This window comes from Mizuhopecten yessoensis, unplaced genomic scaffold (assembly GCF_002113885.1).
Source record: "Mizuhopecten yessoensis strain PY_sf001 unplaced genomic scaffold, ASM211388v2 scaffold716313, whole genome shotgun sequence".
Classification (NCBI taxonomy): Eukaryota; Metazoa; Mollusca; class Bivalvia; order Pectinida; family Pectinidae; genus Mizuhopecten; species Mizuhopecten yessoensis.
This window is the reverse complement of record NW_018480054.1, coordinates 123,546-137,622: the sequence shown is the minus strand read 5'-3', so window position 1 is coordinate 137,622 and position 14,077 is coordinate 123,546. Positions and strand designations below refer to the sequence as shown.

At 40.9% G+C, this 14,077-nt stretch overlaps 1 long non-coding RNA gene across 1 annotated transcript in view; it reads right to left on the bottom strand.

Moving 5' to 3' along the window:
- Positions 1-12,999, bottom strand: part of LOC110442942 — a 43,040-nt gene extending 30,041 nt beyond the window's left edge. The window contains exon 1 of the long non-coding RNA XR_002462055.1: positions 12,635-12,999. This is a non-coding gene — a long non-coding RNA (uncharacterized LOC110442942). The remainder of the gene's footprint in view (positions 1-12,634) is intronic.
- Between the last annotated feature and the right edge of the window lie 1,078 nt (positions 13,000-14,077).

Here is a 14,077-nt window from a genome sequence, read left to right as displayed (position 1 = left end):
AGTAGTGTAGTGTAGTAAGTTAGGAGGTACGGTTTCGGGTCCTGCCACCATTGATAAGTCCTAGAAGTGTAGTAAGTTAGGAGGTACGGTTTCGGGCCTGCCACCATTGACAAGCCCTAGTAGTGTAGTAAGTTAGGAGGTACGGTTTCGGGTCCTGCCACCATTGATAAGTCCTAGTAGTGTAGTGAGTTAGGAGGTACGGTTTCGGGCCCTGCCACCATTGATAAGTACTAGTAGTGTAGTAAGTTAGGAGGTACGGTTTCGGGCCCTGCCCCCATTCACAAGTCCTAGTAGTGTAGTGTAGTAAGTTAGGAGGTACGGTTTCGGGTCCTGCCACCATTGATAAGTCCTAGTAGTGTAGTGAGTTAGGAGGTACGGTTTCGGGCCCTGCCACCATTGATAAGTCCTAGTAGTGTAGTGAGTTAGGAGGTACGGTTTCGGGCCCTGCCACCATTGATAAGTCATAGAAGAGTAGTAAGTTAGGAGGTACTGTTTCGGGCCCTGCCACCATTCACAAGTCCTAGTAGTGTAGTAAGTTAGGAGGTACGGTTTCGGGCCCTGCCACCATTGACAAGCCCTAGTAGTGTAGTAAGTTAGGAGGTACGGTTTCGGGTCCTGCCACCATTCACAAGTCCTAGTAGTGTAGTAAGTTAGGAGGTACGATTTCGGGCCCTGCCACCATTGATAAGTCCTAGAAGTGTAGTAAGTTAGGAGGAACGGTTTCGGGCCCTGCCACCATTGATAAGTCATAGAAGAGTAGTAAGTTAGGAGGTACGGTTTCGGGCCCTGCCACCATTGGTAAGTCCTAGTAGTGTAGTAAGTAAGGAGGTACGGTTTCGGGTCCTGCCACCATTGATAAGTCCTAGAAGTGTAGTAAGTCAGGAGGTACGGTTTCGGGCCCTGCCACCATTGATAAGTCCTAGAAGGGTAGTAAGTTAGGAGGTACGGTTTCGGGCCCTGCCACCATTGATAAGTCCTAGAAGGACAATACAGACGAATGGTGCAGTGTTTTTCATTTTTAGAAAACTGCTTCTCCTACTAAATAATGTTTCGTTTTTGCGTATTGCAGAGTTATCTTCTCTTGTGAGCATGTATTAATTGTTACGTCATTGGTTTGTTTTAGAAAATTACGTCGTTTTCTCAAAAATTGATGACGTTTCTCTCCCAAACACACAAGAGAAGATAACTCCGCAATACGAAAAGACGGAATAGGTGCAATCACAATTGTTTGTCTAATTTTTTTGTCATAATATGTTTTTCATCTTTCTGAAATCAAAATATACCGGGGCTATGCTGGGACTCGAACCATGGACCATCGATCATAATTATATCGCCCAAACAAAATGAGTTACATAAATAGTGGTCTGACGAAGGTCGACTTAATTATATCCACAACGAAGTTAAGAGCAGGATATGGTAGGTATTCAAACTTCTATCTGGAATTCGTTTATGTCTTTCCTGGAAATTGACAATGTCCATGTTAATCCTTAATTTAGGATGTTTTTGCCTGCGTGTACTTCATCTTATCATTTGACGTTTAGTTAAGTTGTGTATAATTGTACTTCACCTTATCATTTGACGTTTAGTTAAGTTGTGTATAATTGTATTCTCTTCCGTTTGGCAGCCTCTTCGTGACAACTCAAACGGAACAGTTTTGAATTATCACACTCATTAATTTGATATCCTTTAAACTGAGAAACACGGAGCAATTATCTTTATTTTAATGATAACAATATGAAAACACTTGTTAGATCACCTCATCACAGTCACACAGAAGGTCGATGTCATTATAAACAGCGTAAAAATACAGCCTGACGATAAAGTAATTGCCGATAAGGGCTTTACACATTTCCACAAATGTCCCGTAATAAAATCCCCAAGATTTCGTGTTAAAATAATCACTTAGAAAGGCGATGCTCTTGAGCACGCCCTTATGTACCGTTAGAGTTCTAAGAGCTCAGTTCTCATAATAATGACTGAGGAAATTGTGCCTCGTTTAGAAAACATTTGAGGCGATGTACACTTGTATGAGCATACATATTTGTTTGTGTGCCTAGACCTCACCATCAATCACAGTATAATGTCAAATAAAGCCAAGATCAAATGTCATATGCTACTTTTCCTATGTTTTGTCAATGACTTTGAAAGCACTTTTGCTTCTGTTGATTAAAATTTACGCAGGTTTATTCGATATCCTGTTCTTGTTTGTTTATTGTCTTGTAATAAGATCGAGAAGTGCAATGGTGAGAGTGTATCGCCGTTCGTTCTAGACGTCGATTCTTTAATATCTATCCGATTATCTCTGATTGTCATGATTATCGTGATAGATGTTCACTGCGGACTGACAGATTTACTAGACAGGGTTTAAGGGATGTAGTTTGATGAAGTTATAGAACAGGTTTCCGTCGCCATCTTGATATCATCTTGACTTATTCAGTTTCTGTGTAGATATGAAGGTCGATGCTAAATTGTTATGCTTATGGGTGCCTACTTGCTTGCTGCCACTAGTCTGATTCTCATTTTGACGACGTGACATTGTTTTGATTTGATATAGATTTACATGACGGATTTTCTCGATGAAGTAGAAAACGCGTTTTCATCCTCCAGGAATAACTTTGTCCTATTTTCTGTTTTGTGGGTCGCCATGTTATTGTTTGCTGTGTTCATAGTTTGTTTAGTTTCATTGATTTTGAAACGAAAGTATGGATTTGCTTAAACTCCAGGTTTCGTTCTTTCTATTTGTTTCTATGTTTTTTTACCTGGCGGTGACGCTATATATATTATGATATGCATACCCGTGTCTCGACACAATACTATTTATTTTCTAATAGCATATTTAGCAGTTGTGTATTAACGCTAAGCGATATAAATTGATGCCAAAGTAAGCAAAATTCACAATAAACATTTTAAACTGATTGCCATCATTCTTAAATAATAATTGAGATAACTATCCTTCTATCAAGAAATATAATCAGTGTCAGGCAGTACGTTTGGTTTTCCAATTTGAACGCCAGTAAGCAACCACACAACGCCCCGGGTTACATAGTTATATTGGGCTCTATCATTGTCGTGGCAAGGGTTTATCAGACATGCTAGACGCATGTACGCTAGCGGTGATCTGAGGCTGGGGGTGGAGGGGTATTCTATTCAACGCTTTCAATTGATAGCATGATCGCGATTGGAACTATTTACTTTTAATTCGTAAAGATTGACTGCCCAGGTCCCCGTTTGTTTAAAGGTTAGTCAGAGTTAACCCCTGTATAGGAAAACATTCAAAATATGATTACAACAACAACAACAAATCTGTTGTCGTATTTTCTGCTATAGATATGTTTATACAATCAAGGTTCATGCGTTTTGAAAACTAATTTTGTATTGAAAACTTTTGCTTAATATTGGCAACAATTTTATTTTTTCACTAACACTTTGTTGGAGTTAACAAAGCTGTGAGCGCCCGGAGCCAGGGATGTCCATGCTACTTATCTTACGTATATATACTTTAAGGCGTACGCGTGATGTCGTATATGTTTTATACAGAGTCAGAACTATTTAAAAAAATTCCGTCAGGTGCAAATAGCATTAGCAGTGTTCCTATTTTAACATATAACGGTTTAGGCTTATTGAGCTGTATATTTCACATTCGTATGTTTACATAAGATACCGTATGCTAGGTAAACAATTAAACATTAAAAATCGACTCCTGAACACAATAAAGATGACGATCCCTTTTTCAGTAAAACCCATGAAACAAACCCTGATCATATTGAACAGTAAATTATGTTTCTACTATATAATATTATCACTCAAAATCAGCTATTTTGTCGTTGTAATTCAAAGGTACCCTAACAAATAAAAAGAACCCATATGAACAATGTGCAGATCTGTGAATATGATATAATGCATAAACTTGTTCTGAAGTTAATCAGAAGCCTGAGTATAGATACAGCGTCACTACGGAAACATTCAGAAGTTCAGTTATACAATATTGATAACTTCTCCAAAGGTCACCTGATTGTGATTTTCCTCCCATACAAAATCCCATTCCTTCATCTGTGTTTGTGAATCCTAGTATGCAAGAACAAGCACTTTGTAATTAGGTGTCGTTAATACACGAGCGTATGACTATCACATAGCTGTTGTTGGGTTAATTATTATGTATTATTCAATCGGATGTGTCTCAAGCCTCGTACACCATCCATCTGTGGTTATCTTACCATCAGCGAAAAACAAACAGGGATGGGATTAGGCATGAGGAAACATGGAACGTAGGGACACAGTTTCATTTAGTGAAAATATTCAATTGCTTTGGGAACGGAACCGTAAAAGTAAAGTGAGCCCATAGGAACAATAGACCAGATAGAGAACAGAGCAAAGGGCAGTCACCATCACAAGGGCAGATAGAGAACAGAGCAAAGGACAGTTATACATCACAAGGGCAGATAGAGAACAGAGCAAAGAACAGTCACCATCACAAGGGGAGATAGAGAACAGAGCAAAGGACAGTCACCAACACAAGGGTAGATAGAGAACAGAGCAAAGGACAGTCACCATAACAAGGGCAGATAGATAACAGAGCAAAGGACAGTCACCATCACAAGGGGAGATAGAGAACAGAGCAAAGGGCAGTCACCATCACACGGGCAGATAGAGAACAGAGCAAAGGACAGTCACCAACACAAGGGTAGATAGAGAACAGAGCAAAGGACAGTCACCATCACAAGGGCAGATAGATAACAGAGCAAAGGACAGTCACCATCACAAGGGCAGATAGAGAACAGAGCAAAGGACAGTCACCATCACAAGGGCAGATAGAGAACAGAGCAAAGGACAGTCACCATCACAAGGGCAGATAGAGAACAGAGCAAAGGACAGTCACCATCACAAGGGCAGATAGAGAACAGAGCAAAGGACAGTCACCATCACAAGGGCAGATAGAGAACAGAGCAAAGGACAGTCACCATCACAAGGGCAGATAGAGAACAGAGCAAAGGACAGTCACCATCACAAGGGCAGATAGAGAACAGAGCAAAGGACAGTCACCATCACAAGGGCAGATAGAGAACAGAGCAAAGGACAGTCACCATCACAAGGGCAGATAGAGAACAGAGCAAAGGACAGTCACCATCACAAGGGCAGATAGAGAACAGAGCAAAGGACAGTCACCATCACAAGGGCAGATAGAGAACAGAGCAAAGGACAGTCACCATCACAAGGGCAGATAGAGAACAGAGCAAAGGACAGTCACCATCACAAGGGCAGATAGAGAACAGAGCAAAGGACAGTCACCATCACAAGGGCAGATAGAGAACAGAGCAAAGGACAGTCACCATCACAAGGGCAGATAGAGAACAGAGCAAAGGACAGTCACCATCACAAGGGCAGATAGAGAACAGAGCAAAGGACAGTCACCATCACAAGGGCAGATAGAGAACAGAGCAAAGGACAGTCACCATCACAAGGGCAGATAGAGAACAGAGCAAAGGACAGTCACCATCACAAGGGCAGATAGAGAACAGAGCAAAGGACAGTCACCATCACAAGGGCAGATAGAGAACAGAGCAAAGGACAGTCACCATCACAAGGGCAGATAGAGAACAGAGCAAAGGACAGTCACCATCACAAGGGCAGATAGAGAACAGAGCAAAGGACAGTCACCATCACAAGGGCAGATAGAGAACAGAGCAAAGGACAGTCACCATCACAAGGGCAGATAGAGAACAGAGCAAAGGACAGTCACCATCACAAGGGCAGATAGAGAACAGAGCAAAGGACAGTCACCATCACAAGGGCAGATAGAGAACAGAGCAAAGGACAGTCACCATCACAAGGGCAGATAGAGAACAGAGCAAAGGACAGTCACCATCACAAGGGCAGATAGAGAACAGAGCAAAGGACAGTCACCATCACAAGGGCAGATAGAGAACAGAGCAAAGGACAGTCACCATCACAAGGGCAGATAGAGAACAGAGCAAAGGACAGTCACCATCACAAGGGCAGATAGAGAACAGAGCAAAGGACAGTCACCATCACAAGGGCAGATAGAGAACAGAGCAAAGGACAGTCACCATCACAAGGGCAGATAGAGAACAGAGCAAAGGACAGTCACCATCACAAGGGCAGATAGAGAACAGAGCAAAGGACAGTCACCATCACAAGGGCAGATAGAGAACAGAGCAAAGGACAGTCACCATCACAAGGGAAGAAAGAGAACAGAGCAAAGGAGAGTCACACATCACAAGGGCAGATAGAGAACAGAGCAAAAGACAGTCACCATCACAAGGGCAGATAGAGAACAGAGCAAAGGACAGTCACCATCACAAGGGCAGAGCAGTACAAAATCAGCACTGTAACAAAATTAAAACTACAGCTGAAACTACACGTGGAACTTGACTTGGATAGACTTTTAAACTACAGTATTTAGGTGGTCAGGTTGAACTCTACTCGACTTAGATAGACCTTTCAACTACAGTATGTAGGTGGTCAGGTTGAACTCTACTCGACTTGGATATACCTTTAAACTATAGTATGTAGGTGGTCAGGTTGAACTCTACTCGATTTGGATAGACCTTTAAACTACAGTATGTAGGTGGTCAGGTTGAACTCTACTCGACTTGGATAGACATTTAAACTACAGTATGTAGGTGATCAGGTTGCGCAATGGATAACACAATCGCCCTACACAAAGAGGTCAGGGATTCGATTCCCCGATCGGCCGTGACAAGGTATGGGGTCAACTGCCCTAACACGTGGATTTCCCCGGTTATTCCAAATTCTTCCCACATTTAGACACCCTGTGCGCTAACATCCGGGCGAACAATAATAGTTTACATAACTTGTTTTATCATTGTTATAAAATAAATCAAGTTTATAGCTTTAATTTTATTTTTGCCATCTCAAACTCCACAAGCACTTTGGAATTACAGAATGCCATTTTTATAATTTCTTTATCTTTTTGACTAAAATGTATGACGATTTTGACATAATGCTTAAGTATAAATTGAAAGAAAACCTGTATATGAATTACCATCAATAACAAAGCTCATCCGTTTATGATAAATAAGTATGTAACAGTTAACAATAATTTGACATTCTTCCATAGCTGCTTCAAGATTACATTCTTACTAATAAATACGGGGTTTTATAGATGCGATACGACACAATTGCTCTTATCCATATCAGCCCTCGCCGTATCACAACTCAAAAGCTGTATCAGCCCCGCCGTATCACACCCCAAAAACTCGTATCAGCCCGCAAAACCCGTATCACACCCCTTTTGGAAATTTTTCGTTTTTCAATATTTCAAAAGAAAAATATATCATAAGAAAGTAGCTTTTTATAAGTAAGTATGTTATAAACAGAATAAAGTATGCCCTTTTCCATATCACACCCGGTATCAACCCTCGACCAATATCAGCCCTCGGGCCTTCGACCCTTGGGCTGACATTGCAGTCTCGGGTTGATACCGGGTGTGATATGGAAAGAGGCATGTATTAATCTCTATATATCGCACCTAAAAAACCCAAAAATCAATACCAAAGTGTCACAAAACCATTAGTATAACTCAAAGTGACGAAACTACACTAAGAACAAAACAAAGATTAAAGTAAGTACCATTACAGGAAAACAAGACGGGTAAAATCAGGTATTCCTGAACAGTAGGCGTCCTCTGCTTTATCTACGCCGCCCGCTTTGTAGCTTAGGTCAAATTCAAGGTAAAATTCAAGAATCGTCACTTTATCACTTTATCAGCCTGGCTATTCCTCGTTATGATAAACGGTCTCGCACGTGTTCTGGATGAAGCGGAACTGGGTTTACAGATTCAAAAGCTACATATCCCCTGCGTATTATTAGCTGATGACACGCTCTTATTAGCTGGAATCATCACGAATCTCCAAGCTCAACTAGATATCGTAAATGCGTATGCTAATCTTTGGAGGCTAAATTATAACTCTGCTAAATCTTTGCTGATTGAGTTATCATATAAGAGACGAATCGTCAATAAACCATAAGCTGTATGTTCTCTGGGAGGCGCGATTATCGAATGGACTGATACAAAGGTTTACGCGGGAATTACTTTTTGTTCAAACCTAAAAGCTGATGTCGGTGTAGAAAGCGCGTGCTAAAAAGGTAGAAGGAACCTTAATAGTCTAATGAGTGTTGTATCCATCCAGGCGGATTGAATCCTCTCAAAAGTGCGCAACTCATTAAAGCAATTATCATACAAGGTGTTATATACGGATGTGAACTTTGGGCAAATGCTACGCAGAAGTCCATTGCTATGTTAAATAGAACCATGCGGTATGCTGCACGAAGATGCCAGGGTTTTGAGAAAACTTCGTCGTCGGCCATTACTACCAGAGCTATTGACTTACATGATGATTTATGGTCTGATGTAGAAATCAGAAAACTGTACCTTTGGAACCAACTGTGTAATGCTAAATTATCTTTTGTCTGGAAATCTCTATTTATTATTCGCTTATGTACATTCATGTTCACCTCACAATCGTTTCAAAACGTGAGCTTCATCGTAGACATTTTCCATAGAATGGTGAAATTCTTTTTCGAGTTTGTGTTCTCTGGTGCGTTCTGTAGAGAGTTTTAGTGGAAATCGTTTATTTAGAAAGTCACAACAAACTATTACTATGATGCATGGTGTAAAATGTGCAGAAATCGTCCCGATCTGTTATATTATAGGACAGTTCATCAATATATTGGACCTAATCCCTTGTGGTCTCTAACGTTGAAATTTCCTAAAAGCACATGGAACATTTGTGAATTAATCAAGCTTTCCTACAGGGCTGAATTCCAAAATGTGTGTAAATTGTGCAGCAAAAAAGTTGTGAACAATGACGTTAAACATTTCATTATACAATGTCCCACACTATTCAAAAGTAGAGATATCTTGCTGGAACAAATAGGTAATCTTATAAGCGTTGAACAATATGTACAATACAATATGCTAGAGGAAGACGAAAAATGTTTTCTTTGGACGATGGAGAATGGGGCAATCTGATGGTTGCTATAAGTGACAAACTTGCTGAGATGCTCACAGAAATGAACATACTTCTCCAGAGCAGCTCTAGCTCTTGAGCATGGTTTGAAGAATACTGTAAGAAACTGTAGTATTATGTAAATATGTCTGTCTGTCTGTCTGTCTGTATTATTCTCTATATGTCGCACCTAAAAAAAAAAAAATCACTACCGAAGTGTCACAAAACCATTAGTATAACTCAAAGTGACGAAACTACACTAAGAACAAAACAAAGATTAAAGTAAGTACCATTACAGGAAAACAAGACGGGTAAAATCGGGTGTTCCTGAGCAGTAGGCGTTCTCTGCTTGCCCGCTCTGTAGCTTAGGTCAAATTCAAGGTAAAACTCAAGAATCGTCACGTTCTCATATTGGAAACTTGTGCATTGACATCAAAGCAACGAGACATGTCATGATCGAAAGCGAGGAATGAAAAAGGAAAGTATGTAGTATCATGTCTTTCCTATCTAGCTCAGGAGAGTATACATTGTCAACTAATTTCATTCTATTTAAAGACGTGTCGTTGTTTTATCTGAACATGAAATTGAAGGTCTTGGCTAGGTTCTTGTTACCAGTACTGGTCCCGATAAGCTCATTAATAATTCAGCTTCATATGAAAACAGATCCGAGTCGGACAGAAAAGGGCCTTGTTTCTTCCCATAGGAATGCCTCGTCTATTGAAATATAACAAAGATACTGCCCCTCAGGAATTATATTATTTCATTTTGACCTTTGTTGTGTTTTTCACACAAAATGTTATCCAAAATGATTTTACAACCATACATTTACATATCCGTTCACCTTTCTTGGAAACAAGCTTTTATAGAGATAATTATCGCGTTCCTTTAGTAAAAGCAACAGCACCCGTCCTTGCCGGCAGTAGTAAGACATTGTTTTATTAGTCATTCTTAAAAAAACGTCCCGTGTATTGCAAATTAGAATGTTTCCCACCGTATGAATAAGCTTTGTCGAATGAGGGTATAATGTGCATGCACATTGCGAAAGGTGTCTAAATATACCCACAATAAAACAGTATAACATGATCACTGGATCACCGTCTAGAAATTCGTTCAAATTAGGCACACTAGAGCATAGTTTTTGCACACGCAAAACACAGCCTAATAAAACGCCGAAATGTCTTGATCATGTGTCTTTCAGGCACTGGTGTAGACACGACAGAACATCGAAATTCTTTGTATGTGGTAGAATAGATATAATTGACTGAGGTTTGTATACAATGGTAGAGTATATAACGTAAGAAGCTGGACAGTATTATTCTTTTACATTCTCAAGTTATCAAACTCGTTTAAATTGTTTCATATTTTACGCAGACAGGTTGATTATTTCTTAAACAATAAAAAAAGGATGAACAACACTTGGAAAATGATATATCCAAGATAAAGAAATAAATAAATAAACTACAAAGACAGCAATTGAATAACGATAAATAACAATGACACCGAGATAAAGCGGAACGCTTTGCAGTTTATCTCGGTGCCAAACCACATAACCGCTTGCATTAAAGATAGATAGCAATATACTACAATGGGACATCGAAATAAAAAGCGCCATCATTTGTCGAAATAGAAGAGTGGCAATACACTATAAAAGGACTGCGATATATCATTGATAAATGAAACCAAGCTACAAAGGAGCCACTATAAATACCAATAAATCGCTAGGAATCAACGGGTTATTCAAGTTAAACAACAATAACTTCCAAAGGATCTGCGATAGGTAACAATTCTATCTATATAATTAACTACATATGGACCTCGATATATCTAAGATAAGATCGATTGTCGTGTATCAGAGTTCTTAACAACAAGGTTGAAATTGTATATCAAAGATTAATTAGAGTTCGCCTTTACCACTGAAAATATGTTTTACAGATTCCATGAGTGAAGAAGTTTTAGAGAGGACAGACATGTCATAGCAAGGTGGTATGTGATCACTGTATTGATGTGTGCTGACTACTTACACGGACTAGCCATATGACGAGATGAGAGGGATCACTGCTGACTACTTACACGGACTAGCGATATGACGAGATGAGAGGGATCGCTGCTGACTACTTACACGGGCTAGCGATATGACGAAATGAGAGGGATCGCTGATGACTACTTACAAGGACTAGCGATATGACGAGATGAGAGGGATCGCTGCTGACTACTTACACGGGCTAGCGATATGACGAGATAAGAGGGATCGCTGATAACTGCTTACACGGACTAGCGATATGACGAGATGAGAGGGATCGCTGCTGACTACTGACACGGACTAGCGATATGACGAGATGAGAGGGATCGCTGATGACTACTTACACGGACCAGCGACATGACGAGATGAGAGGGATCGCTGCTGACTACTTACACGGACTAGCGATATGACGAGATGAGAGGGATCTCTGCTGACTACTGACACGGACTAGCGATATGACGAGATGAGAGGGATCGCTGTTGACTACTTATACGGACTAGCGATATGACGAGATGAGAGAGATCGCTGCTGACTACTTACACAGACTAGCGATATGACGAATTGAGAGGGATCGCTGCTGACTACTTATACGGACTAGCGATATGACGAGATGAGAGGGACCGCTGATCACTACTGACGCGGACTAGCGATATGACGAGATGAGAGGGATCGCTGCTGACTACTTACACGGACTAGCGATATGACGAGCTGAGAGGGATCGCTGCTGACTACTGACTCGGACTAGCGATATGACGAGATGAGAGAGATCGCCGCTGACTACTTACACGGACTAGCTATATTACGAGATGAGAGGGATCGCTGCTGACTACTGACCCGGACTAGCGATATGACGAGATGAGAGAGATCGCCGCTGACTCCTTACACGGACTAGCGATATTCCGAGATGAGAGGGATCGCTGCTGACTACTGACACGGACTAGCGATATGACGAGATGAGAGAGATCGCCGCTGACTACTTACACGGACTAGCGATATGACGAGATGAGAGGGATCGCTGTAATCACCTAGAGTTATAACTCATCGGCAGTAATATTACACAAATCACAATAACACATCAGGATAGCATGTGCACAATATAACTGCACAAGGATACACCCATCCTTAATACTCGTTCATGTTAATTTATCAGATATGTTAAAAGGTAATTTTCTTCAAATTGTTCTCCAAAAGGTTTACATTTGTGATACAACTTTCTTTATCTTTTGTAAAAATAAGAGTAAATGGCATTTCTAGTACTATTTCCATTTAATAGTAATAATAAAATACTTCTAATAAAATTGATAGGAACATACCACCCTTTTGCCAAAGGAGATCGATTATGTGCCCTTTTTTCAGAGGTTGTTAGTCGAAAATATGAAATGTTTCAATCATGCATGGGCATTTATGTTGTTCCTTTGTAATAATCATTGGCGAGTGACCGCTTCTGAATACGTTCAACAATTTTCATCACTAACAAATTACAGAGAGCAGAGATCTGCAAATACGACTATTGCATGCACTCTCATTAAGCTTTCGAGTTTGCATAATACATGTCTACCACGATACACGGCAACGCAACAACTTTAGGTTGAGACAGAAATAGTTCGACAGTAATGACACTTACCTCGTCTGTCAGCGCTGCGAGTTGTCCATCTTCATAGGGCCTGGCACTGGCCCGTCTCATATATAGACACGTAAATATACAGGTCAGTGTAAAAAGTGTTGATAGATGCATATTAGTTGTAACAAATAACAATAACTAGTAACTGAAGCGTTAAACAGTTCCAGTCTCCCTTTTGTTTCTTGAAAATGTAGTTTTTCAATACATGGCTTTAACATGTATTGATTCTCTTTTTGAAATTATAATGTTTTTGTATCGTTAGGTCCAAACAATAAAATGAATGGACTCTTTAGTTAGCTAGTACGAACCGTTAACGAATCGATTGTAACGTATCACTATATATATATATAACAACCAATGAGCGTAGTGATACCTATTAACCGCTCCACTTGTTTCATTACTGCGGCCCTATCATTGATCCCGTCACAAAAAACGATGAGCTATCAGATACGGTAATACAGCTCTCTAGGGGAAATATAACAACTGTGCGTCAATATGCAGGCGTCAAGCCTAGCACACCTTTGCATCCCTATCAACTCCTACATATTGTTCGAGTACCCACCTACGTTTTTGTACGTGTTGTACGGCATTTCTGTGCATACTTCGGCTCATTTCTTAGGATCTTTGTATGACGTTGCTGAGAACAAATTGATTTAGAGAACTGTAGTTGTGTCAAACTAACAGTACTAACAGTATTGCATAGCCTACTAACAATATATGGTTGTAACTTATGGCATATTTTGTGAAAAGCAAAACAAAGAACAAAATAAAATTTCCTTAGGATGAAATTGTGAGAAGAAATGAGTGCCCGGTTGACAATGTGCTTGCTGAGTTCTGTGGTGGAGTATCCCCCCCCCCCATACTGTATGTGTGGTGGAGTATCCCCCCATACTGTATGTGGGGTGGAGTATCCCCCCCCCCATACTGTATGTGTGGGGGAATATCCCCCCCATACTGTATGTGGGGTGGAGTATCCCCCCCCCCATACTGTATGTGTGGGGGAAAATCCCCCCCATACTGTATGTGTGGGGGAGTATCCCCCCCCCCATACTGTATGTGGGGTGGAGTATCCCCCCATACTGTATGTGTGGTGGAGTATCCCCCCCCATACTGTATGTGTGGTGGAGTATCCCCCATACTGTATGTGTGGTGGAGTATTCCCCCCCCCATACTGTATGTGTGGTGGAGTATCCCCCCCCATACTGTATGTGTGGTGGAGTATCCCCACCCCATACTGTATGTGTGGTGGAGTATCCCCCCCCATCCTGTATGTGTGGTGGAGTATCCCCCCTCATACTGTATGTGTGGTGGAGTATCCCCCCATATTGTATGTGTGGTGGAGTATCCCCCCCCATACTGTATGTGGGGTGGAGTATCCCCACCCCATACTGTATGTGTGGTGGAGTATCCCCCCCCCCTACTGTATGTGTGGTGGAGTATCCCCCC